The 24,460-nt window shown below is 38.6% G+C and overlaps 1 long non-coding RNA gene across 3 annotated transcripts in view; it reads right to left on the bottom strand.

The window, feature by feature from the left end:
- Positions 1-14,747: 14,747 nt before the first annotated feature.
- The window catches only part of LOC114022877, a 94,378-nt gene continuing 84,665 nt past the window's right edge, over positions 14,748-24,460 (bottom strand). For 2 of the 3 annotated variants that reach the window (XR_003566717.1, XR_003566716.1), the window contains one exon: positions 14,748-15,457. This is a non-coding gene — a long non-coding RNA (uncharacterized LOC114022877). Of the gene's footprint in view, positions 15,458-18,938; positions 19,081-24,460 lie in introns of those variants that run through there. The other variant, XR_003566718.1, reaches the window with a different exon arrangement.

Raw genomic sequence — 24,460 nt, 5'->3', positions numbered from 1 at the left:
ACATTGTCAGCAATCAGGATACAAAGCATTCTAATTGTAGCATATGGTCATGAACTAAAAGATTTGGCTTTCTTTGTGCATCGAAAGCATTAAGTTTGCCAAATGCAGGCACAGGTGAGATCTAAATGGAAACAGGAAATGTTTCTAAATGGTCCCTATCAAACTGAGATGCATGGTTTTGCAGGAATATTAAACCCACTGCATTCTAAACTTCCTCCTTTGATTTGTTTTTGAACTTCAAGAGGTGAGAGGCCAGCCAAAATGTTTTAGAGGCTTGGCTCTGAGTAGAAAATGGACATTCAAGCAGTTTATTTATCCAAATGCCTGAATGGGAATAGAAACCAGTATTACTGACAAGTGTTCAAAAAAGAACCACAGTGTGCCTTTCAACAGATTTGTTAGTCAAAAGAGAGAGATCATGTGGTTTGAAAGCCTGTTGTTGAGGTTTTCTTTTCTTCTGAGTATTCACACTCTGTGAATGGAATCTGTTGACAGAAATGCAGAAGCAACTGCAGCCTGGACCCACCTGAGAAGAAGGAGGTCTCAAGGGCTTTGTACCCTGCTGTCACATTATAAAAAGAAAGAGATTAACCCCCCCCCCAAGTGCTTCAAGACAATGAAATTGATTAAGAATTGTGATTTTTCTGAGGACTCCTCATCAACTCAAATTCATAATGTTTAATGAAATATTGCACACACACCCGAAGCTCAGTTGCTTTGTTCAGGAAAGAAAAAAGATGTCCTGGCCAAAGGTTTACATAACTTTATTCCCATTACTCTGGTTGCTGAAATTTTTGGTTGACATCCTTTGCCTTGGGTTTGCATTGGCATAATGGTTTGCATACACAATGAAGTACAAACCTACCTGCAAATTATATCAGTGCATGAGAAGGGACCGTTTTGGGAGAAATATTTGAAGTCTGGCCAGGTATATCATTTGCCTACATTGTTATTTACTGCAATTATGGTATCTCTCAGAGAGACATGGGAGTACCAGACCTATAGGGTTGATCCAAGTGATATTGCTAGGAGATCTCAGGGGAAGCAGTATGGTGTGGCGGCAGGAGTTTAAGGTTTGTAGTCAAGAAGATCTGGGTTTAAACATGGTTTTACCACTTACAGTCTATGTGACCTTGGGGAAGTGACTTACCATTCATGTACTTAATTTCCTTCATCAGCAAAGTGATAGGGTTGAAATAAATGACTTCTATGTTTTTTTCATGCTCTAAATTTATAAGCTAAGGCTTGAAACCTCATGAAATAATGGAGGTCCATTGAGATCTTGCAGGATACCTCCAATGTCTCTTGAGGGCAAGGAATTTGGAGGTTTGTTATTTTTTTTTAAATTTTGTTTTGTTTTGTTGCATTTCCAGCACTTATCCTGGGTGCCTGGCACATAGAAGACATTTAATAAATGTTTGTTCAATTGAAGTTGAGATTTATTTCATTTTGACTTTTAATTTAAGGAAGGTTTATTTCCAACCAGGAAGCAGAATTTTCTGTAAGACCCTGCTAATCAAATGAAATCTTTCCTAGATTCATTTGAACATCAATTCACGGGCACTGAAGAGACAAGAAGACCAGAGAGATTCATACCCACAGCTGAATATACTTTCAGAGGAACCTTTCTACCAAGACTTGGAGGAGTCGGGGGTGGAAATCACAATTTCAAGGAAACAAAGAAGCACTGGAGAAATGTAAATATTCTAATGAGAAATACAACTCTCTTGTGTCATCATATGTGAAAGTCTAGAGAGAAAATTTTTTTTCCTGAGTAAGCATCTCCTTTAGGGTAAAAAATAAGGGTAAGGTGCATGTTTTCATGCCATTACCATATAAGTAAACAAAATTAGTCAGGTTTTCAATTTTTTTATCTTATTTTTATTAATGTCTCATTTTTATACCACATCCATTTCCAGATATATTCTTCCTTCCTCCCCTTACACAACTGCCCATCTTTTGTAACAAAGATTTTAAAAGAAAGAGAAAAAAAAGAAAGTTAGAAAAATGAACCAATACATTGACTGTCTGACAGTATATTTCAATTCTACACCTTTGCAAAGGGCCCCCATTTCTACAAAGAAAGAAGGTGGGTGCATTTTTCTCAATTCTTTTCCAGGGTCAAGCTTGGTCATTATAATTACTTAGCATTCAGTTTCATTTTTTTTTTGTTATTTCCATTTACACTGTTGTAGTCACTGTGTATGTCATTTTCCTAGTTCTTTGCATTACATCAGTTCCTATATGTTTCTTTATTTCTCTGAATTCTTAATATTCACAGTTTCTTATGGTACAGTAATATTCCATTACATTTATATCCCACATTTTGGTTAGTTGTTTCCCCAAGGATGAGCAGCTAAATTTATTTATATTATTGTGCTTTCTTTTGCTTTTATACTATGACAGCCACTAGGATGGATTTTAGCATGTCAGCTGATTTTCTCCACCTTTGGACCATCAGCAAAAAGTATATATTTTAGTTGGCCAAACACCCTCTTTGGATGCTGGAATGAAAAAAAAAATACTTTTCTTTAAAAGTTGTCTTTATTTTAATAATCCCAAGAAAAGAACAAGCATTTTATCCTCAAGTTAACCTGAAAGCTTAAGATTTATAAAAACACAAAATTTTCCCTTTTCTTGAAAAAAGCATCTGCTAGGGGCAGCTAGGTGGCGTAGTAGATAGAGTTCTGACCTTGGAGTCAGAAGGACCTGAGTTCAAATCCAGTCTCAGACACATGACACTTACTAGCTGTGTGACCCTGGGCAAGTCACTTAACCCTGATTGCCTTACCCCCCCACAAAAAAAAAAGCGGAAAAAAAAAGAAGTGGATAAAATTTAGGGGCAGCTAGGTGGTGCAGCGGATAGAGAATCAGCCCTGAAGTCAGGAGGACCTGAGTTCAAATCCGACCTCAGACCAAACACTTGACACTTAATAGCTGTGGGACCCTGGGCAAGTCACTTAACCCCAATTGCCTAAAAAAAGAAAAAAAGGAAAAAAAAGCATCTGCTAGCATTTGCCAGGTGGGTTATTAAATGGTTCAATGAATATTCTCTAGCCCAGTCCAATAAATCATTACAGGTATATATGAATGGCTGGTGACTGACAGTGTTTGCCAATACAAATTTGGTTTAGTCCCACAGGTCTACCAGAAGTTGAATGGAAGCTGAAAGGTTTGATAATTTCCCTCTTTGTTCTTGTTTAATTGTACTTCCATTGAACATACTTTCTCTTGTCATCACATTTCCCCAGAGAGAGTGGCTATGCCAAGTTTTCACCCATTGAAGGAACAGGATCTCTCTGGAAAGGGATACCTGATTTTAAAGTGTGGTGGTAAGACTGAAGAAATCCCTTTGAAGAAGTAGAATTTAATTCAATTCAACAAACATTTATTTAAGCACCTGCCAAATACAGGCCTCTCAAAATCAACATATCCAAAATAGAACTTATTATCTTTTCCCCAAATACACCCCTCTTCTGAATTTTTCTCTTATTGGTGAGGGCACCATCATCTGTCAAGTCACCTAGATTTGCAACTTTAATGTCATCCTCAAGCTTTTTTTTTTTAAAGTGTGTTTGGGATATAGACCTAGCAGTGGCATTGTTGGATCCAAGGGTACACACAGTTTTCTAACCATTGGGGCACACATCCTCAATTTTTAACTCTCATTCACCCCACATACTCATTCAGTTGCCAAATCTTGTTTCTACTTCCATAGCATCTCTTACATTCATTCTTTTCTCTCCACTCACATAACCATCACTCTTGTTTAGACCCCCGTGACCTCTCACCTGGGCTATTACCACAGTCCAATAGTCTTCCTGCCTCACATCTCTCCTGTCTCCAATTCCTCTTCCACACAGATACCAAATTGATTTTCCTAATGCACAAAGCTGATCACAATACACATACACCCAACTCAGTGAACTCCAATGTCTCCTGATGGCTTCCAGGATCAAATGTCATCTCTGTTTGGCATTTAAAGCCCTTTACCACCTGTCTGCAAACTACTTTCCAGTCTGATACTATATTATTCCTTTCTTTCTTGCTGTTCCTCACGTATGGAATGCAATTTCCCACCTCCAAGAGTTTTCACTGGCTATGTCCTATACTTGGAATCCTCTTCCTCCTCATCTCATTTTCTCAGATGTCCCAGTTTACTCCAAGGATCAGCTCAAGCACCCCCTCCTGGCCCTACTCCTGCCTCCTCTACTTCTGGCTCATCTTAAAGCTTCTCTCTGGGCCAAGGACCTGAAAAGTTCACCACCTCTGTGGCCTTCTCATCCATGAATATTCCTCCTTGGAGTGCATCCCCCTTTCCCATCAAAGAGTCCTCTAGTAACCTACAAGGACAAGGCCAGCCTGTCTTCAGGGCCCTGTTCCTGACTTTCTGGACTTCAGAGCCATGTCCCAATACCTTCATTTCCTCTTACCCCACTTTTCAGCTTCCTTTTGTGTTGTCTTCCCCAATTAGAGGATAAGTTCATTGAGGGTGGGGACTTTTTTTTTTGCTTGTATTTGCATCCCTAGTGCTTATCACAGTACCAAGAACATAATAAGTATTTATTGTTTATTTCCTTCCTTCGTTCCTTCTTGTTTTCTTTCCTTCCTATGTTCTTTTCTCTTTCCCTTACTTCTTTCCTTTCTTCATTTCTTTCTACCTTCTTTCCTTCCTTCATTTCTTCCTTGCTCCTTCCCTTCCTTCTTTCTTTCTTTTTCTTTCATTCATTCCTTTCCTGACTCCTCCCACATGTTGGTGCCTTCCCCTAAAAAATTGCATTGTGCCTATTTTGTATATTTTTATATACCTCTATACTTACATGTTGTCTCTTATGGCTCACCATAAACAGTTTAAGGCCACAGACTGCTTTCACTCTTGACTTTGTAATCCCAGTATTTATATAGTAGGAATTTAATAAATGCTTGCTGACTGATTGGCTCTTCTGCAGTGGTATAGAATAACATAGCCAGAAAAGTAAATAGTTTAATGGGGGGTAGACAAGGTGGAGGAAAGAACACCAACAATTAATATGTTGGGAAAACCTTTTCATAGTGGGTAGCACCTGAGCTGAACCTTGAAAGATGCCAGAGATTCTAAGAGACTGAGGAGAGGAAGGCATGCATCAAAGGCACAGGGAACTGCCTATGCAAAGGCACAGAGATGGGAGAATGTCAGTCTGGGGTACAGTGAGTAGATGACTTTGACAAAAATGAAGAATATGTGAAGGGCTATAAAGTAATAAGACTGGAAATGTAAGTGGAAGCCAGATTGCAGAAAGTTTTAAATGCCAAGTCTAGATATTTGTATTTATCCTGAAATTAACAGGAAACAAACAAGGATTTTTGAGCAAAGGAATGGCATGGTCAGTCCTGTGACTTTGTAACATTAATTTGGAAGGCTGGATTTGAGAGTGGGGAGAATGGAAGTACAGAGATCAGTTACAAGGAGATTTCAATCATCTGGGTGACCATTGTTGAGGGCCTGAATTGGGGCAGCATTAGGTGAGGAGAGAGTTGTGAGGGACAGCTATTGAGGCAGGATCAACAAGATTTGGCAGCTAGTTTAATGGAAAGGATGACAGAGAGGCAAGATGCAAGGATAACTCTGATGTTGCAAACCTACCCAACTGTGATAGGACTATGATATCCTCAACAAAATTTTTTAAAAGGTTTGGAAAAAAGATGTATTTAGAGTAGAAAATAGTGAGTTCTGTTTGGAACATATTGAGTTTGATATGTCATCCAAGTGGAAATATCCAGTAGACCATTGGTAATGAATTATTAGAATTTAGGAGGCGGATTTGTTGTTCAGTTGTTTGTCAGGCCTGACTCTTCATGACCCCATTCAGAGTTTTCTTTGTAAGGATACTGGAGTTGTTTGCCATTTTCCAGCTCATGCGACATGTCAGTGATGTGAAAAAAACTGAAGCAAATAGGGTTAAGTGACTTGCCTAGAGTCACACAGCTAGTAAGTGTCTGAGGCCAGATTTGAACTCAGATCTTCCTGACTCCAGGTCCAACACTCTGTCTATCCACTGCACGACTTAGCTGCCCCAGAAGATAGATTAGGTATGGATATATATATTTGAAACTACTACAACATTTATGTAGTGATCATAATTGAACCTACAGTAATTAATGAAATCACTAAGAAAAAGAGTGCAATGAGAAAAGAGAAGTGGACCAAAGATAGAGACATAGAGGAAGACCCAAGATTAGTAGGATGGATCATAAGTTCATAGACTTAGTATTAGATGGGACCCCAGAGACCCTCTAGACCAGAAATTCTTAAACTAGGGTCCATGAACTTTAAATACACACACACACACACACATATATATATACACATATACATACATATGTATACACATAAACACATATATGTATGTATATATACACATGCACATACACCTATATACATATATTTTTATATTTATATACATATATATGATAATACAATTGATTTCCTTCGCTATTCTATGTATTTTATTTTAGGCATTTAAAAACATGATTCTAAAAAGGGGCCCATAGGCGCCACCAGACTACCCAAAGGGCTCATGACACAAAAAGGGTTAATAACTCCTGATCTATTCCTACTGCTCCATTTTAAAGATGAGTAAATTGAGAGTCCAGGAGGTTAAGTGACTTACTCAAGATGATATTAAGTAGCAAATGTCAGAGATAGGATTTTAACTCAGGAAGCTCCATTTCAATCAGTCAGTCAGTCAGAGCCTTTCCTCTTTCTTCTCTTTCCTCTGTTGTGTGATAATCCAGCAAAGAAGACTGAGAAGAAACAGTCAAACAGATGGGAGGAGACCCAAGAGAAAGAAAGCAGTGTCGTGAAAGCCACAGTTAAAGAGAATATCTGGGAGGAGAGTGGTTGACAGAGTGAAAAACTGAAGGTCTTGATTGAGTTGATTAGTGGGGAAGGGATTGTAACTTCTGTAGCAGATAAAGCCTCAATATTGGTTTATATTACCTTTTACCTTATCATGTGTTTTCATTGTGATACTTGAAACACAAATCTATACAACTCTTTTTCTAGTTCCGCACACAGTATCACCTACAAGTGCAGATGATAGTGAGAATGAAAATTCTGTACTTCACAACTAGTTGGAGCCATACGCCCAATATGATGGTCATAGCCAGAAGTCTTATAAAAGCAAGGAATTCTGGAGTTCTCAGATACTAAGTACAAGGAATATTGAGCAGCTGCATGTATATTGTTTTGTCCTGATCTGTTCTCGTTTGAGAACGTGAAACATAAATGAATAAAAGAAAAAACAACACTTAATAAAAGTTTACTATGTGCCTGGCTCTGTGCAGACCCTTGGGGATGTGAATACAAGCAAACCAGACAGTTTTTGCCCTCAAGGAGCTTACATTATAATGGAGAAAGACAACCTAAGAAGAAGATCCGTGAAAGAATAGGACATGATTGGCATGCTGCAGTATGGTTTGGAAATGACTGGGAAGTAGCATGGTGATCTAATTCTAGGCCAAATAAGTTAAAAGCTTCCCTGTTAGAACCCAGTCTCAGAGACAGGGACTAAGTTCTAATGTGAGAAGAAGGCCCCAGTGCAGTTGGCATGGTTTTTAAATGACCAGGAAGAACACATTGTATGTCCAGAGATTTGTGCTCGGGTCCCAGTTCCATCACTTCCTAGCTGTGTAATTGCTGGTCCAGTCTCTTCATTTCTCTATATCATATCCAAATTTCCTCAACTATAAAATAAGAGGATTAGATTAAATGATCTCTAAAGATCCTTCCAGATTTAATATTCTATTGTTCTCAGTTGTTAGAGACTATACCTATGCTATGAACCCATAGTTAAGTGGCACAGTGGATAGAGCACCAGAATCAGGAAGACCTGAGTTCAAATTTGATCTTACTAGCTATGTGACCCTGGACAAATCACTTAACCCTGTTTGCCCCAGTTTCCTCATTTGTAAAATTAACTGAAGAAGGAAATGGCAAAATACTTCAGTATCTTTGCTCAGAAAACCCCACATGAGGTCCCAAAGAGCTAGACACGACTGAATGTTTATTTCAAGATCTTGAGTATAGAATAAAACTTTGAACAGAAAGATTCTCTTTAGTTACATTTGTATCCTAGAAATTAGACCACAACATTGTATAAGTGAAAGACATTATTTCCCAAAAATTTATAATGTTGCTCAAAGCTCAACACTGCCTTTCCCACCCATCCCCCCAGCATTAGTAACAGGAATGCCTGCAAGAGCAGAGCAAGGAGTACTTAGCATGTTTAGAAATACTTTTCAAACTTTCAACAAGGACATGTGCAAACGTTTCTTAAGTGGAAGGAGTGGAAATATCAGAAGGTTTGTTTTGGAATAGGTTGATGTCACCATTTTTGCCCTTGTCCATTCTTGTCATTAGGGCTTTAGGCTTAATGGAAAATATGAAGTTCCAACAAAATGCAACTACTTTTTACATTTCCTAGTAATTGGAAGTGATTCATCTAAGATTATGGAATATTATAAATGGTTGTCACTTAAGAGCTTGAAATGGCTTCAAAAGTCCATTTTAGCCAGTTATATGAATATTTGATAGGCATTGCTTTATTGAGTATGAATTTGGAGACAATTCCTGTATATGGGATCAGTTAGAAAGGATATAGTTATCACAAAGAACCACAGAATCTTCAAATGAGGAAAGATAATCCAGTCCAATGTGCCCCTAACCAGGACTGTCCTCTACAAAGTCCTTGTGAAGTAGACATTGAATTTCTTTTTGAAGATGTGCAATGATGGAAGATTTACAGTCTCCTAAATTAGCCCATTCCACTTTTGAATAACTCTAAGTGAAGAGTTAGGAAAATGTTTTGTTTTGTTTTGTTTTCCTGTTTACATCAAACCTTTCAAATACGTTAATACAGTCTTTCTGTCTTCCCTAAGTGTTCTCTTTTCCATATTAGATATCCCTAGTTCCTTCAAACAATCTTCCTATGGTAGTCTCCATTCTGATTACCCTCCTCTGTACCTAGTCCAGTTGGGTGATGTGATGTGATGTGATATGGATAGGCTTCTTTTCCATGTGAAGCATCTCTATTTCCTCCAAACACGCTTTCTGTAGTATGGTCTCCAACCTACTTGTCCTCCCCTTATGGTTGTTGTTGTTCCGTCGTTTTCATTCATGTCCAACTCTCTGTTACCCTATTTGGGGTTTTCTTGGTAAAGATACTAGAGTGGTTTGTCATTTCCTTCTCCATCTCATTTTACAGATGAGGAAACTAAGGCAAACAAGGTTAAGTGACTTGCCCGGGATCATGCAGCTAATAAGTAGCTGAGGCCAGATTTGAACTCATGCACATGAATCTTCCTGATTCAAAGCCCAGTGTTTTATCTACTGAACCACCTATCTACCTCCATCCTCCCCCAGACTACACAATCCAGTTTGTCAGTGGGATAGGATGAGTTCAGATGGGAATGGGATAGGATGGGATGGGACAGTATATAATATGTGAGCCAGTTCAGTGGCTCTCAGTCACCTGCTGAATCAAATACAAAATATTCTGTGTGGCATTCAAAGCCTTTCATAACCTAGCCCTCTCCCAACTTTCCAGTCTTCTTATACCTTAATCCCATCATGTACTCTTCAATTCAGTGACACTGGCCTCCTAGCTATTCCACAAGCAAGATATTCAACTCTCAGCTCTATTCATTTTCTCTGGCTGTTCCTGATGCCTGGAATGCTCTCCTTCCTCAACTTGGCCTTAATTCTAGTGCCTTTCCTCTATTAATCCTATTTATCCTGTATATAACTAGCTTGCTTGTAAACTTTTGCATGAGATTGTAAGGCCCTTAAGGGAAAGAACTGTCTTTTGCTTTATCTTGTATCCTCAGCACTTAACCAAGTACCTGACGTGTTGTTCAGTTGTTTTTCAGTGGAATTTGACTCTCCATGACCCAATTAGGGATTTTATTGTCAAAGATACTGAAGTGGTTTGCCTTTTCCTTCTCCAACTCATTTTACAGGTGAGGAAACTGAGACGAACAGGGATAAGTGACTTGCCCAGGGTCACAGTGCTAGTAAGTAGCTGAGGCCAAATTTGAACTCAGGAAGGTGAGTCTTCCTGATTCCAGGCCCAGCACTCTATCCACTGTGCTACCTAATTCCCTGATATACAGTAGATGCTTAATAAATGTTTATTGATTAGTTCATTGATATATGACAGATTATACTCTATTGTAATTGTTGCCCTTTATACTCAGGGCATCATTGCTGGAGAATAATCATCATAGAGAAGTGGTTAAAAAAAAAATACAGGTGGGCCAACACTATAGTTCTGTGTTTGTAAATTTAATTTTTTTAACCCTATTATAAAATCCAGGGGCTAGAAGGGCCCTTGAGAAGATCTTTAATCTCTCCTTTTGCCTTTAGACTGAACCACAATTAAGGGATTCCAGTATCCATGCCTTAAGAAGGCTCTGAAAGAAAGGCATAAACATACTAACTCACATTCATGACCATTTTGTGGTTTACAAAGACCTTTTCCCATAATAAATCAATGATAATAGTGCAAGTAATATTACCACCACTTCACAAATTAAAACATGCTCTTGGTTATACATCCCAGATCTTTTGGCACCAAGTCCTGGGCTTTCCCCCTCACTGCCTGGGAGGTACACACACTCCCCATCTTTTGAACATCTGACTTACAAACACACCATACATGAAAATAGTTGGCCCGCAGTACAGTAGGATGGGCGCCTTTCAGAGCATTGGTGGAGTAGATGTGTCATCCAAAGCATTGTATCTTTTTTGTGCATCAGGCTGGGTGGCCATCTCCTTGACTACAGTGAGAAAAGTAAAAGAGGGAAAAGAGATATGCTTTCACATCCCTTTCCCTTTTTGTACATACTTCCTCCTAGAAACTATGGTATAAACAATATTGATAGGATCATGTGCTTGGAGCTAGAGGGATCATCTACCACCTCTTCCTACAAGGGAGGAAAAAGTCTCAGAAAGGTCACAACTTGCTCAAGATCATTCAGGTTCCAAGTAGAAAAACCAGGACCTTAACCTAATTTTTTTCTCACTGGAAGAAAGGAAGGAAACAAGCATTTATTTAGTGTCTGCTATGTGCCAGGCACTCTGCTAAGTGCTTTATAATTATTATCTCATTTGATCCTTACAACAACTCTAAGGTGTAGTTGGTGTTATTATCCCTATTTTATACTTAAGGAAATTGAGGCAGACAGTGGTTAGGTGACTTGCCCAGGATCACACAGCCCAGTAAGTATCTGAGGCTGGATTTGGACTCAGGTTGTCATGGCTCAGATCCAGCATTCTATCCACTGCACTACCTTGCAGCTTCAGAACATTAGCAAATGTATGGATTAGGCAAGGCTTCAAAGAAAGGCCACATGAGCTGAGGCTGGAAATGAGGATTCTAAAAGTTAGAAAGGAGAAGGAAAAGTATTTCAGGGATGAGGAATTGCTCATGCAAATGTGATCAATGTGATGTCAAATTTGAGGAATAGTCAATATAGTGGGAACAGAGGATAGTGTATAAAGTGGAGAATTGGGAAATTAACCTGAAAAGGTGGGTTGGAATCAGTTGTGGAGGAAACTAAGTGCAAAATTCAGTTTTTGGTGTTTTGTCCTAGAAGCCAAAGCATTTCTGAAGGCTTTCAAACATGCACAAACCTAAACCTTAGGAGTATCATTGTGGTGGCTGTATGAAGGATGGTTTGGAGGTGGGGAAGAGGCTAGAAGCAGAAAGAACAAACAGGATACTCTTACCACCTGAAGTAGGGTAGGGGCTGTATGAGCTTTGGCATCTTTCTTTTGTTTTTAATTGTGGTTGTACCCAGACCTGCATACAACATTCTTTGAATCTACAATGTAGCTGAAATATTACTACTTCCATTATTGAAATGTTGCTGTTGCTGTTCAGTCATTTTTAGTTATGTTCAACTCTTCATGACTCCATTTGGGGTTTTCTTGGAAAAAATACAGGAGTGGTTTGCCATCTCCTTCTCCAACTCATTTTACAGATGAGAAAACTGAGGTGAACAGGATTAAGTGACTTGCCCAGGGTCACACAACTAGTAAGTGTTTGAGGCTGGCTAGGCCATTGCCAGTCATCTTGATACCACTGACTCAGACAACCCTGGAGAAGAACTTTGCACAGCTCTGACTCACTTAAATCATTCCCTCGCAAGTCAAAGTATCACCCTCCTGGTGTCATTGGTCCTCTTCGACAATTGAAGGATCAACAAGAATAACAATCTGGGGCTGGATTTGAACTCAGGTCTTCCTGACTCCAAGAAAGCTAAATTCTCCACTTAAGTTCTCTTTCATCATTTCTTGTACTTCTATATTTAAGCCAGAGTCTAAACAAACAAACAAACAAAAAACCAAGAAATTAAAGATTTTTTTTGTTCAATTCCCCCATCACAGTGGAGAGGTGAGCCTGGGTTCTCAAAGGATAGGCCCACAGGTCCTACAAAGTGAGGAAAACTTCAGGTTTGGACCTATGGACTAATGAGCTAAGGACTCACCTAGCTAAGTCTAAAGAGCCTGATCACCAGGAAGTCGGTCACCACATTATAATTGCTTTTTTGGTCAAATCAATTCATGAAAATGTCTTACAGGGAAGTGCCACAGTTTGGTGGTGGAGGGAGTAACCATATTGTTGAAATATGGATCTTTCAAAGTGTTGAAATATTTGAAATATAGGTGAAATAAGGTTTTGTGAGCCGGCTAGTCTGGGAACCTAGCTGCAGTTTATAATTGGAGAAAATAAACACTTGGTTTCAGATAACTAACTTCCATATGAGTTCTATTTCTAGAATATAGAAACCTGGATTCATAGTTCAAAGCAGGGGAAGAGAGTAATGTATGCAAGAAGGAGAGGATGAAGAAGTCATGGTGGCCATTTCAAATCCTAAGACTTTCTTTACACAGGTTTCTAGTTATAGGGATTCAGCATTATGGATAGATGTTCTCAAAGACCTACTATGAAAACATCCAACTATACTGTTACTTGCAGCCTTATTCATATTCAGTATTTATTAGGCCTTTATTGTGTAGAATATTTTGCTGGATACTGGCAAATATGAAAAGCTTAGATAAGCCAAGACAATCCCTGCCCTCAAAGAGCCTTATTGTTGAGTCACTTTCAGTTGTGTCTGATTCTTCATGACCCCATTTGGGTTTTCTTGGCAAAGATACTGGCTATTTTCTTCTCTAGCTTATTTTACAGATGAGAAAAATAAGGCAAACAGGGTTAAGTGATTTGCCCAGGGTCACCTAGATAGTAAGCATCTGAGGCCAGATTTGAACTCAGGAAGAGGAGTCTTCCTGACTTCAGGCCCAGCACTCTATCCACTGGACTACCTAGCTGCCCCCTCAAAGAGCTTACAGTCTATTAATGAGATAACTTATATGCGATGTTAACAGCTGAGTGCTTTACAAAGGTAGAAGGGGGAGGAAGGATATTGCTATATAAAGTCTAATGGGGAAAAGTTGTTACTCTTTGGGAGGACCAGAGAAGGTTTCATGAAGGAAGGGACATTTGAACTAGGTTTTAAAGTATAAACAAGAATTCAAGAAGCAAAGAAAAGTTTTCAGTTATAAAAAACTAAACCAGAATGCAACAGGCAAAGAAGAGATTTCGATTATAATAAACTGAACCACACCTCCCAACACTGCCTCTTTACCTCCTCTGACCCACACAAATCATTCCTCTTGCCTGTGGTACCCAGTCTGACACCTCCTGGCACTCCAAACATAAAGTTCTTAACACTCCAAATTACTACAATGACCCAATCCTGTTGATGGTCATTTATGGCCATCTCCTTGAAAAATGCCATAAAATTACCTAATCACATAACAGATAATCTTGTTTATTGGATATCTCTTCCAAAGCACAGATTTGCTAATAGTTTCTCTCGAGGATTTGTTTCCTTGGATACATCTTCTACCCAACTCCTAGCAATGTGCTGTACAAATACGCAGACTGCCAGAGTTTCAGTCCCAGATGTGTGTGATATGTATGGCTCTTTTGAAGATTGTTTGGGGAAAGGAAAGTTTGCTCTGAAAGATTTCTTAAATCCTTTATTGCTTCATTTTAGAAGATCCTGATTGAGCAATAGCAAAAGGGTTATTTAGAGACAGTAGATGGAACAGATAGGATGGCTAGACGAGCCTTTTATCCTTGCTGGCAGTTGCAATTACTTCTTTAATGCAAGCAACCAAAATGGGTAGTCCTAGGCATAGGCAGCATCCAGGCTATGGACTCAGTAGGTTAGGCTGGAATGGTCAAAATGAGATTTAAGATTCCATCAGTAGCACTTCTGTTTTCCCAGATTACCTAGCAACTTACCTACCATAAGTAAGGGCATCATGGGAATATCTGCTGATCTATTTCTAAGGTGATCATTTTTTTCCCTCAAATTTGTCCATTGTGGCTCCATTCTCCCCTGTCTTGTAAAAATTAGAAGCTATAAAGTATAGAAAGAAACATGCATTTGGGATATAGCCACTGTGTGGATTTGTTTTGCTTGACTATGCTTAGTTGTTCTAAGGGGATTTCCTCTCCCCTTTCTCTCAGTTTCTACTTGAAGGGAGTGAGGAAGAGGGAAAAGAGGAATAGGGAGACCAAAAATAAGAAAGCCATGGAAACATTCTTTAAAAATTCAGCAGACAAGAACAGATAGAAGTTCAGAAAGAAGCACAGACAACCAGGAGAATTTTGAAAGCAACGCATAGAATTTATTATATACTTTTAAAAAGAGAGAGAGAGAGAGAAACGAGGGATATGAAATGAAGATTCACAATCTGAGTCTGATTTTGATCTGTTGGATGTTGTGAAATATATTTGTGCTATTCTATTATTATCTTACTTACTATACTCCCACATCTGGAGTTTTTCTGCCTCAGGAGATAGTCTTTCATCCCTTGTTTCTTATTAGACCTTGGTTTGAATTCAGAGCTACAAAAACTGTCCTAAGAGGGAAAAAAAGTCCTTAATTATCGAGGGTAAAGTATGGTATTTCTCATGTTGCATGCTTCTCCTCTTCCTCTTGCTGGAAAGGCATTATGGTATATTGTAAAGAAAGCACAGTCTCAAGGGTCAGAGGACCTGGGATTCAAATTCAGCCTCTGTCCTAACTACCTATTGTAACCTTAGGTAAGTCATCTTACTTCTCTGGGCTTCAGTTTACTTATCTGTTAAATGGGGAAATTGGATAGATATAGTCCCTTCTGGCTTAAAAATCTATGACCATCAAGTAATACCTTTTTACCATTTTATATCTCCTTAGTAGCCGGTCCACTAGGTCATAAGTTTAAGTGAGGAGGAAGAAGGTAGTTCTTAGTAATTTGCAAGAGGCTTTTAATTCCACTTCTCTCCGTCATAATTGATAGTTCGCTCAACTGCCAAAGGACTCGTTTATATATGGATCACAGCATCTCCATCCTGACCTATAAAGGAAGAAAGGTTAAGCACCAAATTGTAATGGAAAGAGCCCTGGATTTAGAGCCAGAAGTCCTGCATTAGAATCCCAGCTCCTAATTTTTCATATTTATATTTGTATTACCAACAGTGCCTAATACATAGTCAGTGTTTAATAAATGATTGTCAATAGATTGCCTTTGTGACCTTATGACTTTGAGTAAGTTTCTTTTCTCAAAGTCTCCATTACCTTATCTGTAAAATGAAAGAGTTGGGAAAATAAGAATAAAATAAAGCTGATGACTGTCATTATAAGACTGTCCAAGGGGGCACAGTGGATAGAGCACTGGCCCTGAAGTCAGGAGGACCTGAGTTCAAATCTGGCCTCAGACCAAACACTTGACACTTACTAGCTGTGTGACCCTAGGCAAGTCACTTAACCCTAATTGCCTAAAAAAAAAGTAAAAAAAAAAAAAAAGACCATCCAACCTTGGCCCCAGGAGAAAAGATGAGGGTATACACCTCTCTTCTTCTGTTGGAGTGGTGAGGAATTCTGGGTATGTAACATTGCATACATTGTCAAAGAGGGTTGATACATTGTCTGGTTTTGCTCAATTCTGTTTCTTTATTACAAAGGAGAATTCATTTTGTTAGAAAGGAATGGTTGGGGAAGACAGGTTATATTTGGAAATGACTACAATGTGGAAAAAAACAAAAGGCATCAATAAAATAGGTTAATAAAATAAATGAGTGCCTTGGACTAAATGATGCCTAAGTTCATCCTATGATTTAAGGGAGTTTTGATGACAGGAGGAGGTCCAGTAAAAATCCAGAGGTTAGGGTCCCACCCAGGGAGGGCAGAACTCTCTGGGAAGCTGCAGCAAGGTGTAGGAGGCAGCTTAAAGATACAAGCACCTAGCAGGTGAGGGGAAGGGGACAGGGTCCCAAATATAGACAGCCCATTTCACAATTTTGCCAAGGGCTCTCCCTGAGCACAGTTCATTTGCTATCTAAATCTCATGATATAGGTGAAACGTTAAAATGGTAACTTTGTTGTTGTTAATCCTTCATCCTAGAAGGGGACCAATGACATCAGGAGGGTGATGTCTTGACTTGCAAGTGACTTGGATTTAAGTGTGACAGAGCTGTGCAGTCATCAGCCTCACCCTCTCCGCCATGGTCATCTGAGTTCAGTGGCAAGACATAGGTCAAGATGACTGGAGATGACCCCAGATGTAGTTCTAACACTATACAGAGGAACTAGGAAATCTTTAGCTTATTTGCTTTTGAAAAAGCATCCAAAAATGAGATTACAAGTTACTGTCCAAGTCAGTAATGATACCTAAACCTGATTCAAGGAAGAATAGTAATTAATAGGATGGATTGTCTCGATAGGGAATTCAATGATTTCTAAAGGTGTTTCTATAGGAAATAAGTGTTTCTTAGGAAATTCATTTGCAATAGCTTATTTCAGCATACTGTCCCTTCTCCCTCTCCCCATCCCCAAACTTTTAGCAAATAGTTTGCCATTAAAAGGGAGTGAAAGGAAATTAGAGACAAGGGACTCAACCTGCGATTTCACTAATAGAGGGAACTCCCTGTGTGAGGAGGCTCCCTCTCCCAAAGCAGATCATCTCCTCCTCTTCTCTAAGAGCTTAAGAAACTTGCTCAGTCTGACACAGCCAATGTATCAGGGTCAGAATTCAGTCTATGTCTTCCTGGCTGCAAGGCCAGATCACTATCCACTACACCACTCTATAAATAAATTACTGCCTCTTCAACCAGAAGAAAAGTAGTACTGGAGAATGTAGAATATTGAACTGGAAGTCAGGAAAACCCAGGGTTCCAGTCCTGTCTCATACACTTATCTGCTCTGTAGTCCTGGGTAGGTCACCTACCCTCTCTAGATTTCCATTTCTAAAATAGTGACAATAATACCTATACTGACTGCCTCATGGGATTGTTCTGAGGTTCACATAAGATAATGTATAAAAAGCACTTTATAAAAACCTAAAGCCTAGATAAATGTCATATAGAAATTACATCATCTCTGGTAGAACCACTGAGGGCCTGATGAGAGCAGTTGAAGAGATGCAAACCGAAGTTATTTGTATTTCCTGTGGGCAAACAGGGTCTTTCCCACCTCTGCAGCTGCTTTTACCAAGTCTTCAGAATCTACCACTGCTTACATGCAGCAGGCAGGCAGCCAAGAGATAAATTATTATGGGGGTGGAAAATCACATAATTTCTTTTCAAAACTCATATAAGGAGGAAGGAAGGAAAATAGTAAATGTGGCATTTGTTCTTCTTTTGTTTTGATCCACTCTTCAGACACCCCCACATCCTTTATTTTCTCATTGGTGAGTTGCTCCCAGAACTTCCTTTTTGAGAAAGGGCCCAGACCCAGCCATCCTCCATTCTGCGGACCTAGCCACCATACACCAAAGTGAATACATTCCCTCCCACCCCACTTTTAAGTCCCTTTTATGTACTGTCTTCCTGGATTAGAATGTAAGCTCCTTGACCACAGGGACTGTTTTTTCTTTTGTTTGTGTTTGTATTTGTATCCCCAGTGCTTTTCATAGCTCCTGGCCTGTGGTAAGTGCTTAAAAAATACTGGTTGACTTGACTTCACTTTGGTCTTGATAGGAACACCCCAATGCCCAGTCTATGCATGATTCTGACTATAGTCACCCAACAAGCATGAAAGGCAATATGGGGAACTCAATAAACTGCAGAATTTTGAATTAGGAAGACCTGAGTTCAAATTCTACCTTGGACACTTCCTAGCAAAGTCATTTAGGCCTTTGTCACCACAAATTTCTTCATGTGTAAACTGGGTACTCAGGAAGACCTGAGTTCAAATCTGGCCTAAGACAGACTAATCGCGTGAGCCTGGACAAGTCACTTAACACTGTTTACTTCATTTTCTTCATCTGTAAAAATGAGCTGGAGAAGGAAATGGAAAATCACTCCAATATCTATTTTTTTTTATTTTAGCAATTTCATTTAAAGTTTGTTCCAAATTCTATCCCTTCCTCCAACTCCCTCCCCCAGACAGTAAGCAGATATAGGTTTTACATGTGCAGTTATGTAAAACAAAATGTACAAGAAGACTAGAATTAAAGAAAAAAAAGACAGTGAAAAATCGCACACTTCAGTCTGTATTCAAACAATATCCGTTCTTTCTCTGAAGGCAGATAGTATGCTTCATCATTAGTCCTTTGGGATTGTCTTGAATCATTATGTTAGTCAGAATAACTAAGTCATTCACAGTTCTTCATTGTATAATATTGTTGTTACTGTGCACAACATTTTCCTGGTTCTGCTCACTTCACTTTGCATCAGTTCATGTAAATCTTTCCAGATTTTTCTGAAATCATCCTGCTTGTCATTTCTTATAGCAAAATAATATTACATTACAATTATATACCATAATTTGTTTAGCCATTCCCCAATTGATGGACATCCTTTTGATTTCCAATTCTTAGCCACCACAAAAAGAGTTGATATAAATATTTTTTGTAAAAATAAGTCCTTTTCCCTTTTTTGGGGATGTTTTTGGGATATAAACCTAGCAGTGGGATTGCTGGATCACAGGTTTCCAATATCTTTGCCAATAAAACCCCAAATGATGTCAGAAAGAGTCAGACTGAAACAAATGAACAATTGAAAAAAAATAAATACTCATCCACAAGATTGTTGGGAGCGGGGGGGAGGAAAGATACTGCATGTAAAATGTTTTGCAAATTTAAAAGTGAGAGGTGCATATCTACTGTTCTTATTCATTAAAGTGCCTCCTTCATGCTAGGCACTTTAGACAAATATATAGACAAAATTCAGTGTGAAGCAATGAAAAATGTACAAGATTTTAAATCAGAAGACAAGGTTTCGAATCCAGGCTCTTACTCTGCAGCCTTGGGCACAGGTTAAAAGTAACCTCTCTGTGATTCAGTTTTTTTCATCTATAAAATGAGGGGATTTTACCAGATAACCTCTACAATCCCTTCCAACTCTAAATGCATAATCCTATGAAAAATAGTCCCTACCCTCACAAAGCTTACTGTCTACCACAGTTGTAGTAAAAGAATACAACTTAAGTAAAACATGGTATAAAACCCCACATTTTTTAAACAATTCCATTCCACAGACACTAATGGACTCTATCTAAATAAGCAGGAGGGTTATTGCAACAAACAACAATAAAATGTTGTATTATTTGTAATAATACAAATGTATTATTTATCATTTTCAAAGAGTATGTTGAACAATGCAATATAAGTTGCAATAACCAAAGAGAGTCCAAATGTTGCATCATTCATTAAAAGGCACCATGTAGAGGCAGCTAGGTGGCGCAGTGGATAGAGCACTGGTCCTGAAGTCAGGAGGACCTGAGTTCATATCCGGCCTCAAACACTTGACACTTACTAGCTGTGTGACCCTGGGCAAGACACTTAGCCCCAATTGCCTAAAAAAAAAAAAAAAAGGCCCCATGTTTAAAAAAAAAAAAAAAAAAGAACCACAAGTTGGTTCGCTGGTTGTGCAGGTGCCAAAATCTGCCTGCCTCAGGAGCATCCCATACCTGCCAAAAGGAAGAAAAAGAAGTGTAGGGGATGCTATTTTTTCCTTAAATCATTTCTTAACTTCTATTTCCATAGGCCTTGCTAGTTATTTTATGAGCTTGTTAATAATCCTAGTATTCTGCACACAGTAGGTGCTAATAAGTGTTTGTTGAATCACTCTTCCATAAGTTTAAACTAAGTCGAAACACAATCTCAATTTGTCCCTGGAATACTAAGAGGTAAAATGAACTTTCTTCTAATTTAGAGTGTTTCTAAGCTAGAATACTCTGTAGCACTTTAAATAGACACTGTCTTTCTCCCATTATTGAAACAGGTCATGAGTCCCACCTCCATCTATAACACTTTAAATAGACACTGTCTTTTTCCCATCATTCAAACAGGTTATGACTCCCACCTCTATCAAGCTGAATCAAAGAATTGTTGGAAAAGGAGGGATTGGCTCTTCTCTGATAAGCACCGATCTTTCCTGACTACTCTTGTCAATTGAGGCATTTAATACTTATCCTTGATTCTTTTTTTTAAATTAATTTATTTATTTTTAGTTTTCAACATTCACTTCCATAAGCTTTTGAGTTTTAAATTTTCTCCCCCTCCCTCCCCACCTGCAACCTGATATAGGCTCTACATATACATTCCTATTAAAAATATTTTCACATTAGCCATGTTGTAAAGAAGAATTAGAACCAATAGGAAGAACCACAAGAAAGAAGAAACAAAACAAAAAAGAAGAAAAAAAAGAGCAAATAGTATGCTTTGATCTGCATTCAAACTCCATAGTTCTTCCTCTATCCTTAATTCTTAAAATGCAGTTAACCCTTAACTTGTATGTGATGCAAATAACTATTGTCTCGCTATACATAGTTCAATACATGGAGAATCTGTGATTATGCGGTATCCATCCTCCCTCCAAAGCAGAGGACAACCCCTCTATTACTTGGCAGATGGTCTTTGAGCATTGCTGCCACTAAAAAATCTTCAACCCTGTAGCTGATTTGGCTCTCAGCCTCAATGAACTTAGCTACAGTGGTCTTCAGATGACAATCTTTACGTGGATCCAGATATGAAGCTTTTCCAGCTTTGTATGAGGCAGTGTGGCATAGGAGATGATTTAGTCCCTGACACTTATCTCTGACACTTACTAGCTGTATGAGTATAAACATGCCATCAGCTTTCTTATCTGCATAATGGGAGTTTTGGACTAGACTAAAGGGTCTTCAGGGACCCTTCCAGCTCTAAATCTCTGATCATATGAACTATTAGAGTCTGGTGTTAGACGTATACTAGCTGTGTGATCCTAGACAAGTCACTTAACCCTGTTTGCCTCAGTTTTCTCATCTGTAAAATGAGCTGGAGAAGGAAATGGCAAACCACTCCAGTATCTTTGCCAAGTAAACCCCAAATGGGGTCATGAAGAGTCGGATAGAACTGAAAAATGACTAGGTTCAGAACCTATCTCAGATACTCTCTCTTTGTGACCTTGTGCAGGTCACTTAATGTTCCCCTAGATCTTCGTTACCTCAGCCATAAAATGAAGTGGCTGAACTAGAAGATGTCTGAGTGTGCCCCTTAGCTCCAGATTTTGATCCTATGATCTTATAAATTTAGCAGAATTACCCATTTATAAATTGGTTTAATTCTAGTTTTGTAATTTGAAATTGTTAGTTCTTGGAACTGAACAAAGTTGAAAGAAGACAAACAACCACGTTGCCTGGGACTGTTTAACATTTATATTATATAATCTTAACTGGGCACTCACTGCAACAAGGCAATAATTTTACCCATCCCTACTTGAGTCTCGATTCTACTCATCCCAGTGGCTGTTTCAGACTTTGTTTTTTCTCCTCAAACCTACCACAGCACCCACTCTTTCTACCCTCTCAGCTGAGCACATTGACTAGATTTGAATTCAGGTGTTATGACACCCAAGAACAGCATTCTTTTTGTGGAAAGTGACATGATATTAGGACAGGTTTTCTGAAGCATGGTTCATGCTTTCTCCTTCTTCCTTCAAAGCATTCAACCACAGGATGGGCGTGTCATAAAGATGATTCCTTTGCAAGTACAGGTTAACCAAGTCTTTAATGTATCTTCTAGTAAGCAGGGCAGCTAGGTGGCAATGAATAGAACTCCAGGCTTGGAGTCAAGAAGACCTGAATTCAAATCCAGACTCAGACTCTTACTAGTTGTGTGACCCTGGACAAATCATTTAACCCTCTTTGCCTCAATTTTCTCATATGTAAAATGAACTGGAGAAGGAAATGTTTTAAAGAAACTGAGCTAAGCTAGGAACATAAACCCCTTCTCCTCCCTAGAGACCGTGAGTAGTACAAAGGGGATGGCAGATTATGCTTCCCACATGTTGGGGGTCAGGGTGACTGTGTATATACAGTTATCCATTCCACATCACAGGTATTAGGGGTACATGGCACTCCATCATCTGGAAAATCCACAAAAAAAATTTTGGCCCTCCCTTCACACCAAAGAGGAAGCCTGATCTTTTTCTTTTTCTTTTTCTTTTTCTTTCATGGAGTGTTTATAGTACCTTATTTTAAAATTAAGTATTTAGTCATAGGCTAAACGTAGGCCAATGTTGAATAAAAATGCTTTTTCTGTGTCATCTGCTGGCCTTCACATGTCTTCTGTGCCTTCTGAAAAACTCAAAAAAAATTCCAATTAAATTTCTTATGCCAACTGGTGATATAGCATAGCAATGTAGAAGGGATAATTGTACATATACACACACATACACACACACGTATACACATATATGTATATATACATATATAACATATATAATATGTCTTCTGAAATAAATATTTCTTTGTAAAAGCTCTAGTGTTTTTGTTGTTATTGTTTAATGGTGTCAGACTCTTCACGACCCTGTGGACCATACCGTCCATGGGGTTTTCTTGGCAAAGATACTGAAGTGGTTTTTTCATTTCCTTCTCCAGGGGATTACGGCAAACAGAGGTTAAATGACTTGTCCAGGGTCACATAGCTAGTAAGTGTCTGAGGCCAGATTTGGGCTCAGGTCTCCCCAACTCTCGGCCCAGCACCCTATCCACTAAACCATCTAGCTGCCTCAACAGTGTTACATTGTAATCATTATTATTATTATTGTTATTGTTATTATTTCATTAAATCATCTACTAAGGCACAGAATGGCTGTGTTCTGTATCAGGAGAAATGAATCCACACCAATGAAGTCACAAAGCCTTGAGATACTGAAGTAAGTACTGATTGTACCCCTACATTATCTTTATAAGTTTCCATTTTTTTTTGTAGTTTTAAAAACTGCAGCCTCCCTGCTGTTCAATTCACAACTGGTCACCAGTCCAAAATAATGTAAAAAAAAAAAGAGTCACCCAGAAGCACTGAGAAGGAGGGACCCACTTTCCCTGCTATTGCTCAATTATGATTCCACCGCTGCCTTCAGAAATCTTTAATCCTGTCATCATTGGTGTTGACAGATGTCTGAGTTTTTATTCGTGTCTAAAATAAAGTGAAGTTGTGAAGTTGTCTGTATATCCCAATTTTCTAGCAAAGATTACCTGGAGGGCTGATGTGTTAGAGAAGAATCTTAGGTAAAACACACATAGAACAATTCTTTTCTTTTTTGCTTGTGGCAGTTATAAAAAAAGGGGGGAGAGGATTAATAAACAATAATTTTAATAATTTTAAAACATTTGTTTTTATGGGTTTTATTTGTTTTGTTGTTTTTCATTGATAGTCTTTTTTTTTTTTGCATTACTGTCAATTCCCAATAACTCTACTCTACCATACAACCCTCTATTGTAACACAGATCTTAGCACAATGCTGGGCACATAATAGGTACCTGATAAATGTTTATTGACTGACTGACAGACATAAGTACAGTCAAACACAACAGATTCAGTCATTGGCCTTTCTGAAAACATATGCTTTATTCCTCACATTATTCTGTTGAGACACAGAAGCCATGCTTCACCATCAGTCTGATTGGACACTGCATTGATCAGCAATCTGAAATTTTGTTTTCATTTATATTATAGCAATCATCATGTAATTTTTTCTTTTGGATTTACTTACTTCATTCCACATCACTTCATACTAGCCTTCTCATGTTTCTCTGAAATCTTCATATTTATCATTTCTTATGGCACAGTAAGAGATAATTAGGTGGCTCAGTAAACAGAGTACTGAACCTAGAATTAAAAAGACCTGAGTTCAAATCTGGTCTCAGACACTTATTAGCTAAGTGACCCTGGGCAGGTCACTTAACCACTGTTTGCCTTGTTGCTGTTCATCCTTCATTTTCTAAGAGGACCATTGACATTGCAGGGTGATAGCTTGACTTTCATGTGACTTGGATTTAAGTGAGGCAAAGCTACACAAAGTCTTTAGCCTCATCTCTCTTTAAGAGAGCCCACTAGCAAGACAAAAGTCAGGATGACTGGCCAAGTCAGATG

Source organism: Vombatus ursinus, unplaced genomic scaffold, assembly GCF_900497805.2.
Source record: "Vombatus ursinus unplaced genomic scaffold, bare-nosed wombat genome assembly UNPS02014814.1, whole genome shotgun sequence".
Taxonomy (NCBI): domain Eukaryota; kingdom Metazoa; phylum Chordata; class Mammalia; order Diprotodontia; family Vombatidae; genus Vombatus; species Vombatus ursinus.
This window is presented reverse-complemented; position numbering and strand designations above follow the sequence as displayed.